Source organism: Palaemon carinicauda, chromosome 3 (genome assembly GCF_036898095.1).
Source record: "Palaemon carinicauda isolate YSFRI2023 chromosome 3, ASM3689809v2, whole genome shotgun sequence".
Classification (NCBI taxonomy): Eukaryota; Metazoa; Arthropoda; class Malacostraca; order Decapoda; family Palaemonidae; genus Palaemon; species Palaemon carinicauda.
In genome coordinates, this window is record NC_090727.1 from 163,700,547 (window position 1) to 163,720,546 (window position 20,000).

The 20,000-nt window shown below is 27.3% G+C and overlaps 1 long non-coding RNA gene across 2 annotated transcripts in view; it reads right to left on the minus strand.

The window, feature by feature from the left end:
- LOC137638750 (uncharacterized) overlaps positions 1-20,000 on the minus strand; it is a 278,791-nt gene that overhangs the window by 185,902 nt on the left and 72,889 nt on the right. For both annotated transcript variants that reach the window (XR_011044182.1, XR_011044181.1), the window contains exon 2: positions 19,779-19,846. This is a non-coding gene — a long non-coding RNA (uncharacterized lncRNA). The remainder of the gene's footprint in view (positions 1-19,778; positions 19,847-20,000) is intronic.

A 20,000-nucleotide genomic window follows, 5' to 3' on the forward strand; every position in this document is an offset into this window, starting at 1 on the left:
GCCTTAATTAGCAATTTCAAAAACAGAAAAAATCAATATTCAGGTGACAAATAGCGAATAAACAACGCAAAATTACCAGTTGACAGTAATCCTGACAAAGTTCCCTCATACCTATATCCATGAGTGTTATAACTATTAATTAATATTAATCATTCATATTCAAGAAGGTAATATCAAAGCCCAAAGTTTAATATGTTTGTTGAAACGATTATTAAATCATATAACTCTAATCCTGTTTCTAATCTGGTCATATTTTCGATCGATAGATGGCATTGCAACCTCAAACCACATCTCGCCTAAATCTAAACATGATCAAACTCAACTGAATCTACCAGAGTGCGCACCATATAACGATCCTTAGAGTATTAAAATATTCAAATTTTATCAGAGCTGCTTCGTATATTAGTATCCCAGGGATGATATTGAAGAAAAAATATCAAGCCGATAATTAACTATGAGCAAAGGTTAAAAGATTTCGAGAATATCACTGACTTTTTTAACTGTATTTATGCCATGAATATTATAGTTTTAGCTCATATATGAATATCCCCGACAATCTGTTATAACCAGAAAATCGCTGATTATTATAGTTATGGTGTGGATATCAATGACAGTCTTAGTTTAAAGGTTTAAAGGCCGCTCATGAATGGCAGAGACAAGGGGCGGTGACATTGCCCTATCAAACAGGACAACGTTCTAGAGACTGACTATATATACATATGATCACCTAAGATAGGACCGAGACTGGGGTTCGAGTCCCGCTCAAACTCGATAGTTTCTTTGGTCGCTGCAACCTCACCATCCTTGTGAGGTAAGGATACGGGGTTTGAGTAAGCCTATAGGTCTATCTGCTCAGTCATCAGCAGCCACTGCTTAGCCCTCCTTTGTCCTAGCTTAGATGGATAGGGGCCTTGGGCACTGATCATGTGTATATATGGTGATTGTCCTGCTTGCTAGGGCAATGTCACTGTCCCTTACCTCTGCCATTCATGAGCACCCTTTAAACCTTTAAACTACCAACTCATTCTCTATAGTAGAGTTGACTCCATCATAAGTATCCTACAATGCCCCATAGGCTTCAGCACTTTCACCCTTTATAAAAGGGCTCTACTAAAGTAGGAACCAAAATTTAAAACATTTTAATCTGTAATGCTCAATGAATGACCAATATCGAAATTAATAACTGAAAATACACCATCAAGGTTTAAAGTCGAAATGAGCCCAATACATATTTAAATATATTCCCCAACTCTAATTGATTATTAAATCATTACGTAAACTTGCACAATCTGACTGAAATATAAACTAAATACCGACAAAAATAAATGAACTATTTTTAATTGAAAAAAAAATATATATATATAATACATACGACTGAAATATGACTGTACTTTGAAGGCCCCTGTTATAAATGATCTGGCTGGAAATATTCCATCAAATTACAGAAGATGAAAGTTGGCACATGTATGCATAACAGTCACAGCGTAATTGAAAACTGATTCAACAGGGGATGAAGCACATTTAATTAGCGAGGGAAGAATCAAAGCAAAGTCAAGTAGAGCAGTAAATTGAATATTAAACAGAGGGGAAGAGCTAAATGTTGGGCACAGGGAAGAAAGGACTAACGCAATGAGATACGCCAACTACAATGCTTGAAAGGATAGTTTGTCATACAGTTGTGTTGGTTGTAAAGTACAACGATGTAGAAAGTTAAACAAATTCTCTTATATATATAATATATAATATTATATATATATGTATATATATATATAGTAATAATAAATAATAAACATAATAAAAAGGTTATATATATTTAATACATTAAAGTCTGAATTCTCTTAACGACTTCGGGATCAGAGCTCCAAGCGAAATCACTCAAAAGACTATAGCACCTGACCGGGCGGATTTCGAACCCTGACCCACCGGTCAGATACTGTCGTCTTTGGGTAATTTCGCCTGGGGCTCTGATCACAAGGGTCATTAAGAAAATCCAGACTTTAATGTATTACTATATATATGGCTTATCTGAAATTTGAAAAACATGTTTAAATGTGCAAAAATTTTATTGTGTGTGTATGTATATAAAATATATATATATATATATAATATATATATATTATTTGTATATATGTATATATATAATATTATAATTATATATTTGTATATATGTAATATATATATATACACACATAATATATATTACATATATATGATATTATATATATATTTGTATAATATGTATATATTATATATATTACAACACACACATATATAATATATATATTATATATACATTATATGTATGTATGTATTATATATATAATATATATATATATAGATCGATCGATAGATAGATATACACATTTATATAGATATGCATAAATGTATATAATCTATATTATATGTAATTTGTCTTAAATTTTCTATATAAAAATTCTCTCTACTCTGAAGGATAAATGCAAAAAATATATTCCCCACGATAAGAACTTCTACCCAGCCCAGTATAAGAACTGATGCCTCGCCATTTAAACAAAACTAGACGAAAAACTGAAGTAATTGAACTGACAATGAGTTATCTTGTATTAATTATCAACAATGTGCTATATATTAAAACTCTGTCCATGACCCTGGATATCAATCTTTGGCATCTTTGTATCATCGGCTAACTTGAACCCTTGGGCATATAACATCCTGCTTTTCCAACTAGGGTTGTAATAATAATAATAATAATAATAATAATAATAATAATAATAAATAATAAATAACAATACATGTTAATAATAATAATAATAATAAATAATAACAATAACAATAATACTATAAATAATAATAATAATAATAATAATAATAATAATAATAATAATAATAATAATAATAATAATAATAATATTATCCTTGGCATTCAGACTATCCAAGATAATACCATCCACCTCATAGTATTAAGTATGCAGTTAGTTCTATGCAGCTTTTTTTTCTTTCTTTCTTTTTTTATAGCGAGGCTCAATACCACAATGTACTCCCAACGCCTTACCCAGGTTATGAGCAAGTTCTGTAAACAATGTTCCTGTTTAGAGTTTAATTGTTTAATCGATGGAGTTTTAGAAGTTCAAACGTGGCACAAGTATTATTTTGTTTACTGTTCATCTGTTGTTTACTATATTTGAGTAGCTATTGATCCTAACTTACATTATAATTTGATATTCCAGTTTTAAATTTCACTTTGTACTTTTATTTTCGCAATGGGCTGCTTTACCTCTTTAGGTTCTTAAGCTTGCAGCCTTCGCCTCCTTAACATCTATATATCAGCTTGGTTTGTATAAACAATAGTTAATAATTTAGGTCCTAAACTAACAATCTTCTTATCTTCCTAGGATTCCAGCTTGGTTCGTATAAATAATACTGTCAATAATATAGGTCCCTAAACTTGCAGCCTTCTTATCTATTACTATTACTATTAATTGCTAACCTACAACCCTAGTTGGAAAAGCAGGATGCTATAAGCCCAGGGGCTCCAACAGGGAAAATAGCCCAGTGAGGAAAGGAAGCAAGGAAAAAATAAATATTTTAAGAATATTAAAATAAATATCTCCTATATAAACTATAAAAACTTTAACAAAACATAAGGAAGAAAAATTAGATAGAATAGTGTGCCCGAGTGTACCCTCAAGCAAGAGAACTCTAACCCAAGATAGTGGAAGGCCATGGTACAGAGTCTATGGCACTACCCAAGACTAGAGAACAATGGTTTGATTTTGGAGTGTCCTTCTCCTAGAAGAGCTGCTTACCATAACTAAAGAACCTCTTCTACCCTTACCAAGAGAAAAGTAGCCACTGAACAATTACAGTGCAGTAGTTAACCCCTTTGGTGAATAAGAATTGTTTGGTAATCTCAGTGTTGTCAGGTGTATGAGGACAGAGGAGAATCTGTAAAGAATATGCCAGACTATTCGGTGTATGTGTAGGCAAAGGGAAAGTGAACCGTAACCAAAGAGAAGGGTCCAATGTAGTACTGTCTGGCCAGTCAAAGGACCCCATAACACTCTAGCGGTAGTATCTCCACGGGTGGCTGGATTTCAGCTTTGTTTTTATAAATAATACTATCAATACTCTAGGTCCCTAAACTTTCAGCCTTCTTATCTACCTAAGATTGCAGTTTGGTTTGTATAAATAATAATGATAATAATTCAGGTCCTTAAGCTTGCAGCCTTCTCCTTATCCACCTACGATTACAGCTTAGTTTGTATAAATAATACTGTTAATAATTTAGGTCAATAAACTTCCAGCTTTCTCCTTATCTACCTAGAATTGCAGCTTGGTTTGTAGAAATAATACTATTAATAATTTATGTCAATAAACTTGCAACCTCCTTATCTCCTAGGATTCCAGCTTGGTTTGCATAAATAATGTTAATAATTTACCTAAAAGTACACTAATTAATGTTGATCTTTTTTTCTAAAAACAACCGAGAATCTGTATATCTCTTCAGACAAATGCTGCTAGATAAGATTGACTGAAAGCAATTAGATTCTGCAAGAGACTGATGAAAGATAAACAAAGATGCTAATATTGTTCAACTGAAAAAAAAAGAGAGGAAACAACAGACCTAACTACCATAGAGGCATTTTAATACAATTTGAAAATTAAAACATAATTCTGAGATTCTTCGACAGGGGATTTCAAAATCGAAGTGAAGAGGGACTGATAAACATTGATCTGGTCAAGATACAAATAAGATTAAACATTTCTCGACTTATTTAAAAGGCAAATGGGCTGAAGAGTGTCGGATTCACCGACATAACTGACGTTTCCTAAAGCGATAAGCAGGAAAAGTATTCAATAAGTACTTTAAGCTTTTATAAACAGCTTGAGAGATATATCGGAAAAAGTTTCTATTTAGATCACTGCTTTTCAATATACTATGGTCAGTTTTTCTAATGTGTTTATAATCACCATTATTAAAGAAATAAAAGATCAATATAAATATTTTCGCATGAAATACATATTACCATCTAACGACATTAAGACGTGAAAATTTGTTGAATTTCTACAAATGTTTATTTCTCTAATTAAGAAACGTGGAAAGAAAACACTAGGAATGATTTTGTATGCAAATGGTGTCCATTACGAATCTCGTGTTCGTTCAGATAAATGCTTCGGATAAGAGTTTATTGATCTATTTATTATGTACTTCCATTTATGTTCATGATAAGAAATGGTTGAGATTAGATTGAATCACATAGAATTGCAGTGCAAATACAGCCAGCGAAAAGACTTCAATAACTAATGAACTTCAAAAGTTCAAACTTGCAGCAAATGTTGTCATGTTAAACAGGTTAGCATAAGTCTTTTTAAAGTTTATAAATGTAATATATATTTTGATTTTGTTACTATTTTTAAAATATTTTATTAATTGTTAATTGTTTATATCATTTATTTATTTCCTTCCCTCACTGGGCTATTTTTCCCTTGCTTTTCCAACTTAAGTTGTAATAATAATAATAACAATAATAATAATAATAATAATAATAATAATAATAATAATAATAATAACAATAATAATAATAATAATAATAATATTAACAACAACAACAACAATAATAATAATAATAATAATAATAACAATAATAATAACAATAATAATAATAATAATATTAATAACAATAATAATAATAATAATAATAATAATAATAATAATAATAATAATAATAATAATAATAATACATAAAGAAAAAAAAAGAGACCCACTTTTTTCTAATAAGGAAGCTGGTGGTAACAATTTTCTAAAGTATCTGACAGGAAACTAATATTGATAAAAATTTCGCTTCATCCAAGAGTAACATTGGAAGCCAGTAATCAAACAACAAAGGAATTGGTTGAAAAAAAAAATTCAATCAATCCAAAAACCAAATGTCACAAAATGTCTTTCAACATTTCCAATTTTTTTTTTTTTTTCAGCACTAAGTTAATTATCAGCATCAAGGTTCAAACTTGAGCTAAGAGCCACATGCTGTAGCATTTTATCTTGGATTACCTTAGAACTTTTCAAATTTCCTTAAATTTGAAGCTAGCAATACCGAAATTATCTTAAAATATCATTAGCTTTAAAATAAAATTACTTTGAAACCATACAAATTACCTCAAACTAAGGCAATTAGCTTAAAAGTTTAAACCCTGATCAGCATCGACATTGCTGCTGTAGTCATTGTTTTCGTTGTTGTTTCATGAGGCAGATCGAGAATGGAATCGTAGAGAACAAGCCAGTGAGTCATCAACTTTTACATCAATCATACAAAAAGGAAAATGTTCCTGAGAGAAGATTAAAGATATTAACAGAAGCGAAAACAATAAAATTAAATCTAAGAGCTTTTTAATAAAAACATCACAATGCCAAAAGTAAAAATAAATCATAGAATATACAAAGAAAACGGTAATCTGTTTTAATATATCCACAATGATACAGGCCTATGGCCCCTATAGGTCACTGGAATAGTAGAGAACAAGCCAGTGAGTCGTCAATTTTCACATTAATCATAAAAAAGGGAAAATGTTCCTGAGAGAAGATAAGAGATAAGAGAGGAAAAAACAGTAAAACTAAATCTCAGAGCTTTTTAATAAAACATAATAATGCTAAAATAAAGATAAATGATAACATAAACAAACAAAACGGCATTCTGTTTGAATAGATCCACAATGATACAGGCCTATGGCACCAGTATGTTACTGGAATAGTAGAGAACAAGCCAGTGAGTCATCAACTTTCACATCAATCATACAAAAATGAAAATTCTCCTGAGAGAAGATTAGAGATAATAACAGAAGCGAAAACAATAAAACTAAATCTAAGAGTATTTTAATAAAAAAAATCGCAATGCCAAAATGAAAATAAATCATAGAAGACAAACAGAACGGTAATCTGTTTTAATATATCCACAAGTAAGGATACAGGCCTATGGCACCAGTAGGTTACTGGAATAGTAGAGAACAAGTCAGTGAGTCATAAACTTTCACATCAATCATACAAACAGAAAAATTCTCCTGAGAGAAGATTAGGAATAACAACAGAGTTGAAAATAGAAAAAAACTACTGTAAATCTAATAGCTTTTTAATAAAACATCACATTTCCCTTCAGTCACTTCTGGTGTGAGAAAAAAAAAAAAACAGCGCTGGGAAGAACCAAAATGTCTCAAAAGAAACAGACAATCCATTCATTTGAACAAAAAAGAAAAAGTAAATAAACAAAGGAATGGAAAAGATTCCGAACCCAAGGTAACAAACCAAGGATGTTCTTCTGGCGTTACCTAATATGCGCAGAATATTCCTTTGCTGTGTAGGTAGATGGGGAATAGTGCCGTTGAATATTACATTTCCTTGACCTTTCAATTGGACGAGGACGCCTGGGTGCGGAATAGAAACAGCTATTGTTTGTGGGCGTGTAAATGGACTCGTGTTTACATGCGTTATTAGTCTCTTTTTGGCCTTGTGAGTCCGTCCTAGAAATTCAAAGTCAAAGAGGGAAAAGCAATCAAATAAAATAAACTTGCAACAGAGTGATACATATTCAAATAATTTATTAACTTCAAGAGAAAGAACGAAAATTAAACGTAGAATCAAACTAATTAGTTACTTTGAAATTTACGTTTTTTTTAAGTATGTAAAAACCACCTTCAAGAGAAAGAACGAAAATTAAACGTAAAATCAAACTAATTAGTTACTTTGAAATTTACGTTTTTTTAAGTATGTAAAAACCACCTGAATAAATAGCGTGGATGGCCAATCACCATTTCCATGGATCAATACAATCATTAACAGACTAATGTAAACCAATTAACTGAAAATATTCGATAAGGGTAATATATTAAACAGGCACTGAGCAAATGCAAGTGTCCTAATGAAAGGTGTTACTGCAAATATTGCTTTATCATTTATCAAGTCAAGAAAATTCCGTAAGCTTTTTTAAAGAGTAGAAGAGCAATTTCATCATCAGTAAAATACAGTTGAGTCTTTACATAAGTTTTCCATTCCAATTAAACAAAAATCAATTCAGACTACCCACAGAGACGCTGAACAACATGGTAATAATTCTCATTTTCAAGAGACATTTGTCTTGCAGCCTTTTACAAGAGAGGAGCAGGGAACTCAAATTGAAGCCATACATGGCAAGCCATTATTTCAGGCAACTTCTTTCAAGACGATAAAGCGATTTTCTTGCAGGCTAATTAAAAGGACAAAACATTAACGTTTCCATCTCAATTTGTAATAAGTGTTACTGAATATTACACCAGGGAAAAATTCTGGGTAATTACTGAACCTTTGATAATTTATTTCTTTACAGTGTTCCATCTAAAGAGACTGGTAATTTTTTCGCAAGTTTAATCCAAACTTACGAAACATTCATGTCTCTTTAGATAGAACATTGTGAAGAAATGAGTGATCTAAAGTTACAGTAATTACCCTGTTGTTCAGCGTCTATGTAGGTAGTGTGAATTGATTTTTGTTTAACGTTGGATTAGGAAGCTTATGTAGTCTGCTGTATTTTACAAATGAAGAAATTGCTCTTCTACTCTTTAAAAAAGCTTACGGAATTTTTTTGACTTGATACATGATAAAGCAATATTTGCAGTAACCCCTTTCATTAGAACACTTGCATTTGGTCAGTGCCTATTAATATATTACCCTTATCGAATATTTCCAGTTAATTGATTTACATGTCTGTTAATGATAGTATTGATCCAGAGAAATGGTGATTAGCCATTCACTCTATTCCTTCAGGTGGTTTTTACATACTTGAAAAATTGATCGGTAACACTGGGATAACTTTGATTTCACTGCGAAACATGTAGGGCCTAATCCATTAGCTCTACAAGATCCAGTGGTTAATATCCACTTTTTCATGGTGGTTTATCATTTCATAGAATAAATTTCATGTTTAATGAAGACAGGTGAAGCCATTATATTTTGAAGATTCTGTCCTCGTTGTTTTGCTGTTATGTGGATTAGAAACAAGAATAGGGTTGAAGTATAACAGTGAACTTATCGAATTAGTTTTAAATTTATTTTAATGTAGTGAAGCAAAACTAAATATCATTGAGGAAGATCTATGCTTAAAGTTTAAAAAACTATATGCTTGCCGTAACATCACATAAACTTTATGAATACAAGTTAAAAAAATAGATACTTGGCGTAACATCATATAAACTTTACGAATCCAAGTTAAGAAAATAGATACTTGGCGTAACATCATATAAACTTTATGAATACTAGTTAAAAAAATAGATACTTGGTGTAACATCATAAAAAATTTATGAATACTAGTTGAAATTAAAAAAAAAATAGATACTTGGCGTAACATCATATAAACTTTATGAATACTAGTTAAGATAAAAAAATAGATACTTGGCGTAACATCATATAAACTTTACGAATGCAAATAAAAAAAAATAGATACTTGGCGTAACATCATATAAACTTTACGAATGCAAATTAAAAAAAATAGATACTTGGCGTAACATCATATAAACTTTATGAATACTAGTTAAAATAAAAAAAATAGATACTTGGCGTAACATCATATAAACTTTATGAATACTAGTTAAAATAAAAAAAAGAAATAGATACTTGGCGTAACATCATATAAACTTTATGAATACAAATTAAAAAAAAATAGATACTTGGCGTAACATCATATAAACTTTATGAATACTAGTTAAAATAAAAAAAATAGATACTTGGCGTAACATCATATAAACTTTACGAATGCAAATTAAAAAAAATAGATACTTGGCGTAACATCATATAAACTTTATGAATACTAGTTAAAATAAAAAAAAATAGATACTTGGCGTAACATCATATAAACTTTACGAATGCAAATTAAAAAAAAATAGATACTTGGCGTAACATCATAAAACTTTAGGAATACTAGTTAAAATGAAAAAAGAAATAGATACTTGGCGTAACATCACATAAACTTTATGAATACTAGTTGAAATAAAAAAAAATAGATACTTGGCGTAACATCACATAAACTTTATGAATACTAGTTGAAATAATAAAAAAATAGATACTTGGCGTAACATCATATAAACTTTACGAATGCAAGTTAAAAAAAAATAGATACTTAGCGTAACATCATATAAACTTTATGAATACTACTTAAAATAAAAAAAATAGATACTTGGCGTAACATCATATAAACTTTATGAATACTAGTTAAAATAAAAAAAATAGATACTTGGCGTAACATCATATAAACTTTACGAATGCAAGTTAAAAAAAATAGATACTTGGCGTAACATCATATAAACTTTATGAATACTAGTTAAAATAAAAAAAATAGATACTTGGCGTAACATCATATAAACTTTATGAATACTAGTTAAAATAAAAAAAAAATAGATACTTGGCGTAACATCATATAAACTTTATGAATACTAGTTAAAATAAAAAAAATAGATACTTGGCGTAACATCATATAAACTTTATGAATACTAGTTAAAATAAAAAAAAAAGATACTTGGCGTAACATCATATGAACTTTATGAATACTAGTTAAAATAAAAAAAAATAGATACTTGGCGTAACATCATATGAACTTTATGAATACTAGTTAAAATAAAAAAAAAATAGATACTTGGCGTAACATCATATAAAACTTTATGAATACTAGTTTAAATAAAAAAAAATAGATACTTGGCGTAACATCATATAAACTTTACGAATCCAAGTTAAAAAAAATATATACTTGGCGTAACATCATATAAACTTTATGAATACTAGTTAAAATAAAAAAAAAATAGATACTTGGCGTAACACCATATAAACTTTATGAATACTAGTTAAAATAAAATAAAAATAGATACTTGGCGTAACATCATATAAACTTCATGAATACTAGTTAAAATAAAAAAAAATAGATACTTGACGTAACATCATATAAACTTTATGAATACTTGATAAAATTAAAAAAATAGATACTTGGGGTAACATCATATAAACTTTATGAATACTAGTTAAAATAAAAGAAAATAGATACTTGGCGTAACATCATATAGCCTAAACTTTATGAATACTAGTTAAAATAAATAAAAAATAGATACTTGGCGTAACATCATATAAACTTTATGAATACTAGTTAAAATAAAAAAAAATATATACTTGGCGTAACATCATATAAACTTTATGAATACTAGTTAAAATAAAATAAAAATAGATACTTGGCGTAACATCATATAAACTTTACGAATCCAAGTTAAGAAAATAGATACTTGGCGTAACATCATATAAACTTTATGAATACTAGTTAAAATAAAAAAAAATAGATACTTGGCGTAACATCATATAAACTTTACGAATCCAAGTTAAGAAAATAGATACTTGGCGTAACATCATATAAACTTTATGAATATTAGTTGAAATAAAAAAAAATAGATACTTGGCGTAACATCATATGAACTTTATGAATACTAGTTAAAATAAAAAAAATATATACTTGGCGTAACATCATATAAACTTTACGAAAGCAAATTAAAAAAAAAAATAGATACTTGGCGTAACATCATATAAACTTTATGAATACTAGTTGAAATAAAAAAAATAGATACTTGGCATAACATCATATAAACTTTATGAATACTAGTTAAAATAAAAAAAGAAATAGATACTTGGCGTAACATCATATAAACTTCATGAATACTAGTTAAAATAAAAAAAGAAATAGATACTTGGCGTAACATCATATAAACTTTATGAATACTAGTTAAAATAAAAAAGAATAGATACTTGGCGTAACATCATATAAACTTTACGAATGCAAATAAAAAAAAATAGATACTTGGCGTAACATCATATAAACTTTAGGAATACTAGTTGAATTAAAAAAAATAGATACTTGGCGTAACATCATATAAACTTTATGAATACTAGTTAAAATGAAAAAAGAAATAGATACTTGGCGTAACATCACATAAACTTTATGAATACTAGTTGAAATAACAAAAAAAATAGATACTTGGCGTAACATCACATAAACTTTATGAATACTAGTTGAAATAAAAAAAAAAATAGATACTTGGCGTAACACCACATAAACTTTATGAATACTAGTTGAAATACAAAAAAAAATAGATACTTGGCGTAACATCATATAAACTTTATGAATACTAGTTAAAATAAAAAAAAATAGATACTTGGCGTAACATCATATAAACTTTATGAATACTATTTAAAATTAAAAAAAAATAGATACTTGGCGTAACATCATATAAACTTTATGAATACTAGTAGAAATAAAAAAAATAGATACTTGGCGTAACATCATATAAACTTTATGAATGCTAGTTGAAATAAAAAAAAATAGATACTTGGCGTAACATCATATAAACTTTATGAATACTAGTTAAAATAAAAAAATAGATACTTGGCGTAACATCATATAAACTTTACGAATGCAAGTTAAAAAAAATATATACTTGGCGTAACATCATATAAACTTTATGAATACTAGTTAAAATAAAAAAAATAGATACTTGGCGTAACATCATATAAACTTTACGAATGCAAGTTAAAAAAAATATAGATACTTGGCGTAACATCATATAAACTTTATGAATACTAGTTAAAATAAAAAAAAATAGATACTTGGCGTAACATCATATAAACTTTATGAATAGTAGTTAAAATAAAAAAAAATAGATACTTGGCGTAACATCATATAAACTTTATGAATACTAGTTGAAATAAAAAAAAATAGATACTTGGCGTAACATCATATAAACTTTATGAATACTAGTTGAAATAAAAAAAAAATATATACTTGGCGTAACATCATATAAACTTTATGAATACTAATTAAAATAAAAAAATAGATACTTGGCGTAACTTCATATAAACTTTATGAATACAAGTTAAAATAAAAAAAAAGATACTTGGCGTAACATCATATAAACTTTATGAATACTAGTTAAAATAAAAAAAATAGATACTTGGCGCAACATTATATAAACTTTACGAATGCAAGTTAAAAAAAATAGATACTTGGCGTAACATCATATAAACTTTATGAATACTAGTTAAAATAAAAAAAATAGATACTTGGCGTAACATCATATAAACTTTACGAATGCAAGTTAAAAAAAAATAGATACTTGGCGTAACATCATAAAAACTTTATGAATACTAGTTAAAATAAAAAAAATAGATACTTGGCGTAACATCATAAAAACTTTATGAATACTAGTTAAAATAAGAAAAAAATAGATAATTGGCGTAACATCATATAAACTTTATGAATACTAGTTAAAATAAAAAAAAATAGATACATGGCGTAACATCATATAAACTTTATGAATACTAGTTAAAATAAAAAAAATAGATACTTGGCGTAACATCCTATAAACTTTATGAATGCTAGTTAAAATAAAAAAAAAATAGATACTTGGCGTAACATCATATAAACTTTATGAATACTAGTTGAAAAAAATAATAGATACTTGGCGTAACATCATATAAACTTTATGAATACTAGTTAAAATAAAAAAAAATAGATACTTGGCGTAACATCATATAAACTTTATGAATACTAGTTAAAATAAAAGAAAATAGATACTTGGCGTAACATCATATAAACTTTATGAATACTAGTTAAAATAAATAAAAAATAGATACTTGGCGTAACATCATATAAACTTTATGAATACTAGTTAAAATAAAAAAAAACAGATACTTGGCGTAACATCATATAAACTTCACGAATCCAAGTTAAGAAAATAGATAATTGGCGTAACATCATATAAACTTTATGAATACTAGTTAAAATAAAAAAAAATAGATACTTGGCGTAACATCATATAAACTTTACAAATGCAAATTTAAAAAAAATAGATACTTGGCGTAACATCATATAAACTTTATGAATACTAGTTGAAATAAAAAAAAATAGATACTTGGCGTAACATCATATAAACTTTATGAATACTAGTTGAAATAAAAAAAAAAGATACTTGGCGTAACATCATATAAACTTTATGAATACTAGTTGAAATAAAAAAAAATAGATACTTGGCGTAACATTATAAACTTTATGAATACTAGTTGAAATAAAAAAAATAGATACTTGGCGTAACATCATATAAACTTCATGAATACTAGTTGAAATAAAAAAAATAGATACTTGGCGTAACATCAAATAAACTTTATGAATACTAGTTGAAATAAAAAAAAATAGATACTTGGCGTAACATCATATAAACTTTATGAATACTAGTTGAAATAAAAAAAAATAGATACTTGGCGTAACATCATATAAACTTTATGAATACTAGTTGAAATAAAAAAAATAGATACTTGGCGTAACATCATATAAACTTTATGAATACTAGTTGAAATAAAAAAAAAGATACTTGGCGTAACATCATATAAACTTTACGAATGCAAGTTAAAAAAAATAGATACTTGTCATAACATCATATAAACTTTATGAATACTAGTTGAAATAAAAAAAAATAGATACTTGGCATAACATCATATAAACTTTATGAATACTAGTTGAAATAAAAAAATAGATACTTGGCGTAACATCATATAAACTTTATGAATACTAGTTAAAATAAAAAAAATAGATACTTGGCGTAACATCATATAAACTTTATGAATACTAGTTAAAATAAAATAAAAATAGATACTTGGCGTAACATCATATAAACTTTATGAATACTAGTTGAAATAAAAAAAATAGATACTTGGCGTAACATCATATAAACTTTATGAATACTAGTTAAAATAAAAAAATAGATACTTGGCGTAACATCATATAAACTTTACGAATGCAAGTTAAAAAAAATAGATACTTGGCGTAACATCATATAAACTTTATGAATACTAGTTAAAATAAAAAAAAATAGATACTTGGCGTAATATCATATAAACTTTATGAATACTAGTTAAAATAAAAAAATAGATACTTGGCGTAACATCATATAAACTTTATGAATACTAGTTAAAATAAAAAAAAATATATACTTGGCGTAACATCACATAAACTTTACGAATGCAAGTTAAAAAAAATAGATACTTGGCGTAACATCATATAAACTTTATGAATACTAGTTAAAATAAAAAAAATAGATACTTGGCGTAACATCATATAAACTTTATGAAAACTAGTTATAATAAAAAAAATAGATACTTGGCGTAACATCATATAAACTTTATGAATACTAGTTAATAAAAAAAAAATAGATACTTGTCGTAACATCATATAAACTTTATGAATACTAGTTGGAATAAAAAAAAATAGATACTTGGCGTAACATCATATAAACTTTATGAATACTAGTTGAAATAAAAAAAATAGATACTTGGCGTAACATCATATAAACTTTATGAATACTAGTTAAAATAAAAAAATAGATACTTGGCATAACATCATATAAACTTTATGAATACTAGTTAAAATAAAAAAAAATAGATACTTGGCGTAACATCATATAAACTTTACGAATGCAAGTTAAAAAAAATAGATACTTGGCGTAACATCATATAAACTTTATGAATACTAGTTAAAATAAAAAAAATAGATACTTGGCGTAACATCATATAAACTTTACGAATGCAAGTTAAAAAAAAAATAGATACTTGGCGTAACATCATATAAACTTAATGAATACTAGTTGAAATAAAAAAAAATAGATACTTGGCGTAGCATCATATAAACTTTATGAATACTAGTTAAAATAAAAAAAAATAGATACTTGGCGTAACATCATATAAACTTTATGAATACTAGTTAAAATAAAAAAAAATAGATACTTGGCGTAACATCATATAAACTTTATGAATACTAGTTAAAATAAAAAAAAATAGATACTTGGCGTAACATCATATAAACTTTATGAATATTAGTTAAAATAAAAAAAAATAGATACTTGGCGTAACATCATATAAACTTTATGAATACTAGTTAAAATAAAAAAAAAATAGATACTTGGCGTAACATCATCTAAACTTTATGAATACTAGTTAAAATAAAAAAAGAAATAGATACTTGGCGTAACATCATATAAACTTTATGAATACTAGTTAAAATAAAAAAATAGATACTTGGCGTAACATCATATAAACTTTATGAATACTAGTTAAAATAAAAAAAGAAATAGATACTTGGCGTAACATCATATAAACTTTATGAATACTAGTTAAAATAAAAAAATAGATACTTGGCGTAACATCATATAAACTTTATGAATACTAGTTAAAATAAAAAAATATATACTTGGCGTAACATCACATAAACTTTACGAATGCAAGTTAAAAAAAATAGATACTTGGCGTAACATCATATAAACTTTATGAATACTAGTTAAAATAAAAAAAATAGATACTTGGCGTAACATCATATAAACTTTATGAAAACTAGTTAAAATAAAAAAAAATAGATACTTGGCGTAACATCATATAAACTTTATGAATACTAGTTGAAATAAAAAAAAATAGATACTTGGCGTAACATCATATAAACTTTATGAATACTAGTTGAAATAAAAAAAAATAGATACTTGGCGTAACATCATATAAACTTTATGAATACTAGTTGAAATAAAAAAAATAGATACTTGGCGTAACATCATATAAACTTTATGAATACTAGTTAAAATAAAAAAATAGATACTTGGCGTAACATCATATAAACTTTATGAATACTAGTTAAAATAAAAAAAAATAGATACTTGGCGTAACATCATATAAACTTTACGAATGCAAGTTAAAAAAAAATAGATACTTGGCGTAACATCATATAAACTTAATGAATACTAGTTGAAATAAAAAAAATAGATACTTGGCGTAACATCATATAAACTTTATGAATACTAGTTAAAATAAAAAAATAGATACTTGGCGTAACATCATATAAACTTTATGAATACTAGTTGAAATAAAAAAAAATAGATACTTGGCGTAACATCATATAAACTTAATGAATACTAGTTGAAATAAAAAAAAAATAGATACTTGGCGTAACATCATATAAACTTTATGAATACTAGTTAAAATAAAAAAAATAGATACTTGGCGTAACATCATATAAACTTTATGAATACTAGTTAAAATAAAAAAAAAATAGATACTTGGCGTAACATCATATAAACTTTATGAATACTAGTTAAAATAAAAAAAATAGATACTTGGCGTAACATCATATAAACTTTATGAATACTAGTTAAAATAAAAAAAAAAAAATAGATACTTGGCGTAACATCATATAAACTTTATGAATACTAGTTAAAATAGAAAAAAAATAGATACTTGGCGTAACATCAAATAAACTTTATGAATACTAGTTAAAATAAAAAAAAAAAATAGATACTTGGCGTAACATCATATAAACTTTATGAATACTAGTTAAAATAAAAAAAAAAATAGATACTTGGCGTAACATCATATAAACTTTATGAATACTAGTTAAAATAAAATAAAAAAAATAGATACTTGGCGTAACATCATATAAACTTTATGAATACTAGTTAAAATAAAAAAAAAATAGATACTTGGCGTAACATCATATAAACTTTATGAATACTAGTTAAAATAAAAAAAATAGATACTTGGCGTAACATCATATAAACTTTATGAATACTAGTTAAAATAAAAAAAAAAAAATAGATACTTGGCGTAACATCATATAAACTTTATGAATACTAGTTAAAATAGAAAAAAAATAGATACTTGGCGTAACATCAAATAAACTTTATGAATACTAGTTAAAATAAAAAAAAAATCGATACTGGGCGTAACATCATTCAAACTTTGTTATTAATACATAAATACATACATATACCAAGGCATTTTCCCCAAATTTGGGGGGCAGCCGACATCGAGCAAATGAAACAAAAAAAGGGAACCTCTCCTCTCTACGTTCCTCCTAGCCTGACAAGGGACTCAACCGAGTTCGGCTGGTACTAATAAAAGTTAAAATGTGGATTTCCAAGAAATTGACCGCGTCAAAGTCTGCTAGATTAAAGGGAAGTTCTTTACGTAATTTTCAACACTTGCCTTAAGGAATAACATGACAATAACTACGGGAACAAGAAAAACCACAGCAGAGGAGGAAGCAACTACACCTGAAGCGACCAAGGTGACAATAAATTCCTTCCTGAACACGTGGGGACAAACGACAATCATTTACTGTACATTTCATCCGAGCCGGAAAATTACTGGGATCATAAAACGTACATTTTATCCTGAGTAATGACCATTAAAAAAAAAAAAAACTTTCCTTTATCATTACAAGTGTCTTACATAACAAAAATGTTTTAAACGTAATAAATTACTGGTTCTGGTTTCCTGTTTGGTAGTGTATTTTCATTATTACGATTACTAGTGTACGCGACCCGGCAATAATGACGGTCAAATATTTAAATAGATATACACATATACACATAAGCAGATTCAACTCTCCCCCAACCCCCTCCCCTTTTATTGACTACAACCCCTCTCTCCACTAGTCGGGGGATGGGGAGAGACCGAATAATTCTACCTCTGGCAATGTCACAGAGCGTTACAAGAGATATACATTCATATATATATATATATATATATATATATATATATATATATATATATATATATATATATATATATATATATATATATATATATATATATATATATATATATATACATTATACATACATATATATATACATTATATAAACGCACACACACACACACATATATATATATATATATATATATATATATATATATATATATATATATATATATATATATATATATCTATATATATATACACATTATATAATCAAACACTTGCTCTTTATCATACTGGGGAGATTACCATTACTTTTATTTTACTACATTTTTTTAAACCTTTAATTGATATGGGAAACACATTTTTACGTAAAAAATCATTGTGAATAGAACTGATGATTAGTATATTACCCTTTAAATTAATGTTTGCATAGGCTCGAATTAGTCGTCCTAAACTAGTAATGTGAGGACAATGTAAAGAAAACCTACTAAATTCTTGTCCACAATCAGAAATAGTGACAAGCATTTTGGCAGATGACAACTATCTTAAACTATGGTCAGAAACTTATTTATTTGCTCCTTGAATCTTTATCTGCATTAAAGTCCCGAAACCTGAAAGAGGGCCACTCTGTAATTAAGTATCAGAAAAGTATGACCCCAAGGGAAGTCTATGAAGATATGGCCTAAAAACTTGAGGAATGCCATTCAAGTTTCACTGGAGACAAAAAAAAAAAAAAAAAAAAAAAAAAAAAAAAAAAAAAAAAAAAAAAAAAAAAAAAAAACAACAACAACCGCTGTTCAACACCCCACCCAACAATCAAATTGTTAACCACCAGCCACTAAAAAACAAGTAGCCGTATTCATTGTATTTAGAAGGTAGTTGCTTAGCAGGCTTACAGCTAGTTGCTGACAGCTACCCAATAGAATGGAAATAAATACTTGACCCCGAGTAAAACATGGAAATGAGCGAGCTGTCCGCTAGACAGGTATCAATTGAGGTATAATATTCCGTTTAATTTAGAATTGTCGTGTATTAGTGAACTAGGTATAAGAGAAAGAATACCTTTCCTTGAGTGTCAAATACAAAAGGTAAAATTAAATTTACGAGATCTAATACGTAAGTACAATGAAAACGAACAAAATATTTCAGGCCTAAAAAATAAAACTAATAATAAATATGGGAGTTTTTCCCAAACCCATTAAATATTCAAATAGACCCAATTTAGTACCTTACCTTCTTCATGGAGAACAGCGTAGTATAGAAACAGTCTTTCGTATTAGATGGTCCGTCACTGACAACATCTGTTTAGGAGAAAATATAATTACTAAGGCAAATAATCACAAATGTATTTACCCTATTATTATTATTATTATTATTATTATTATTATTATTATTATTATGCTACAGCCCTAGTTGGAAAAGCAGGATGCTTTAAGCCAATGGGCTCCAACAGTA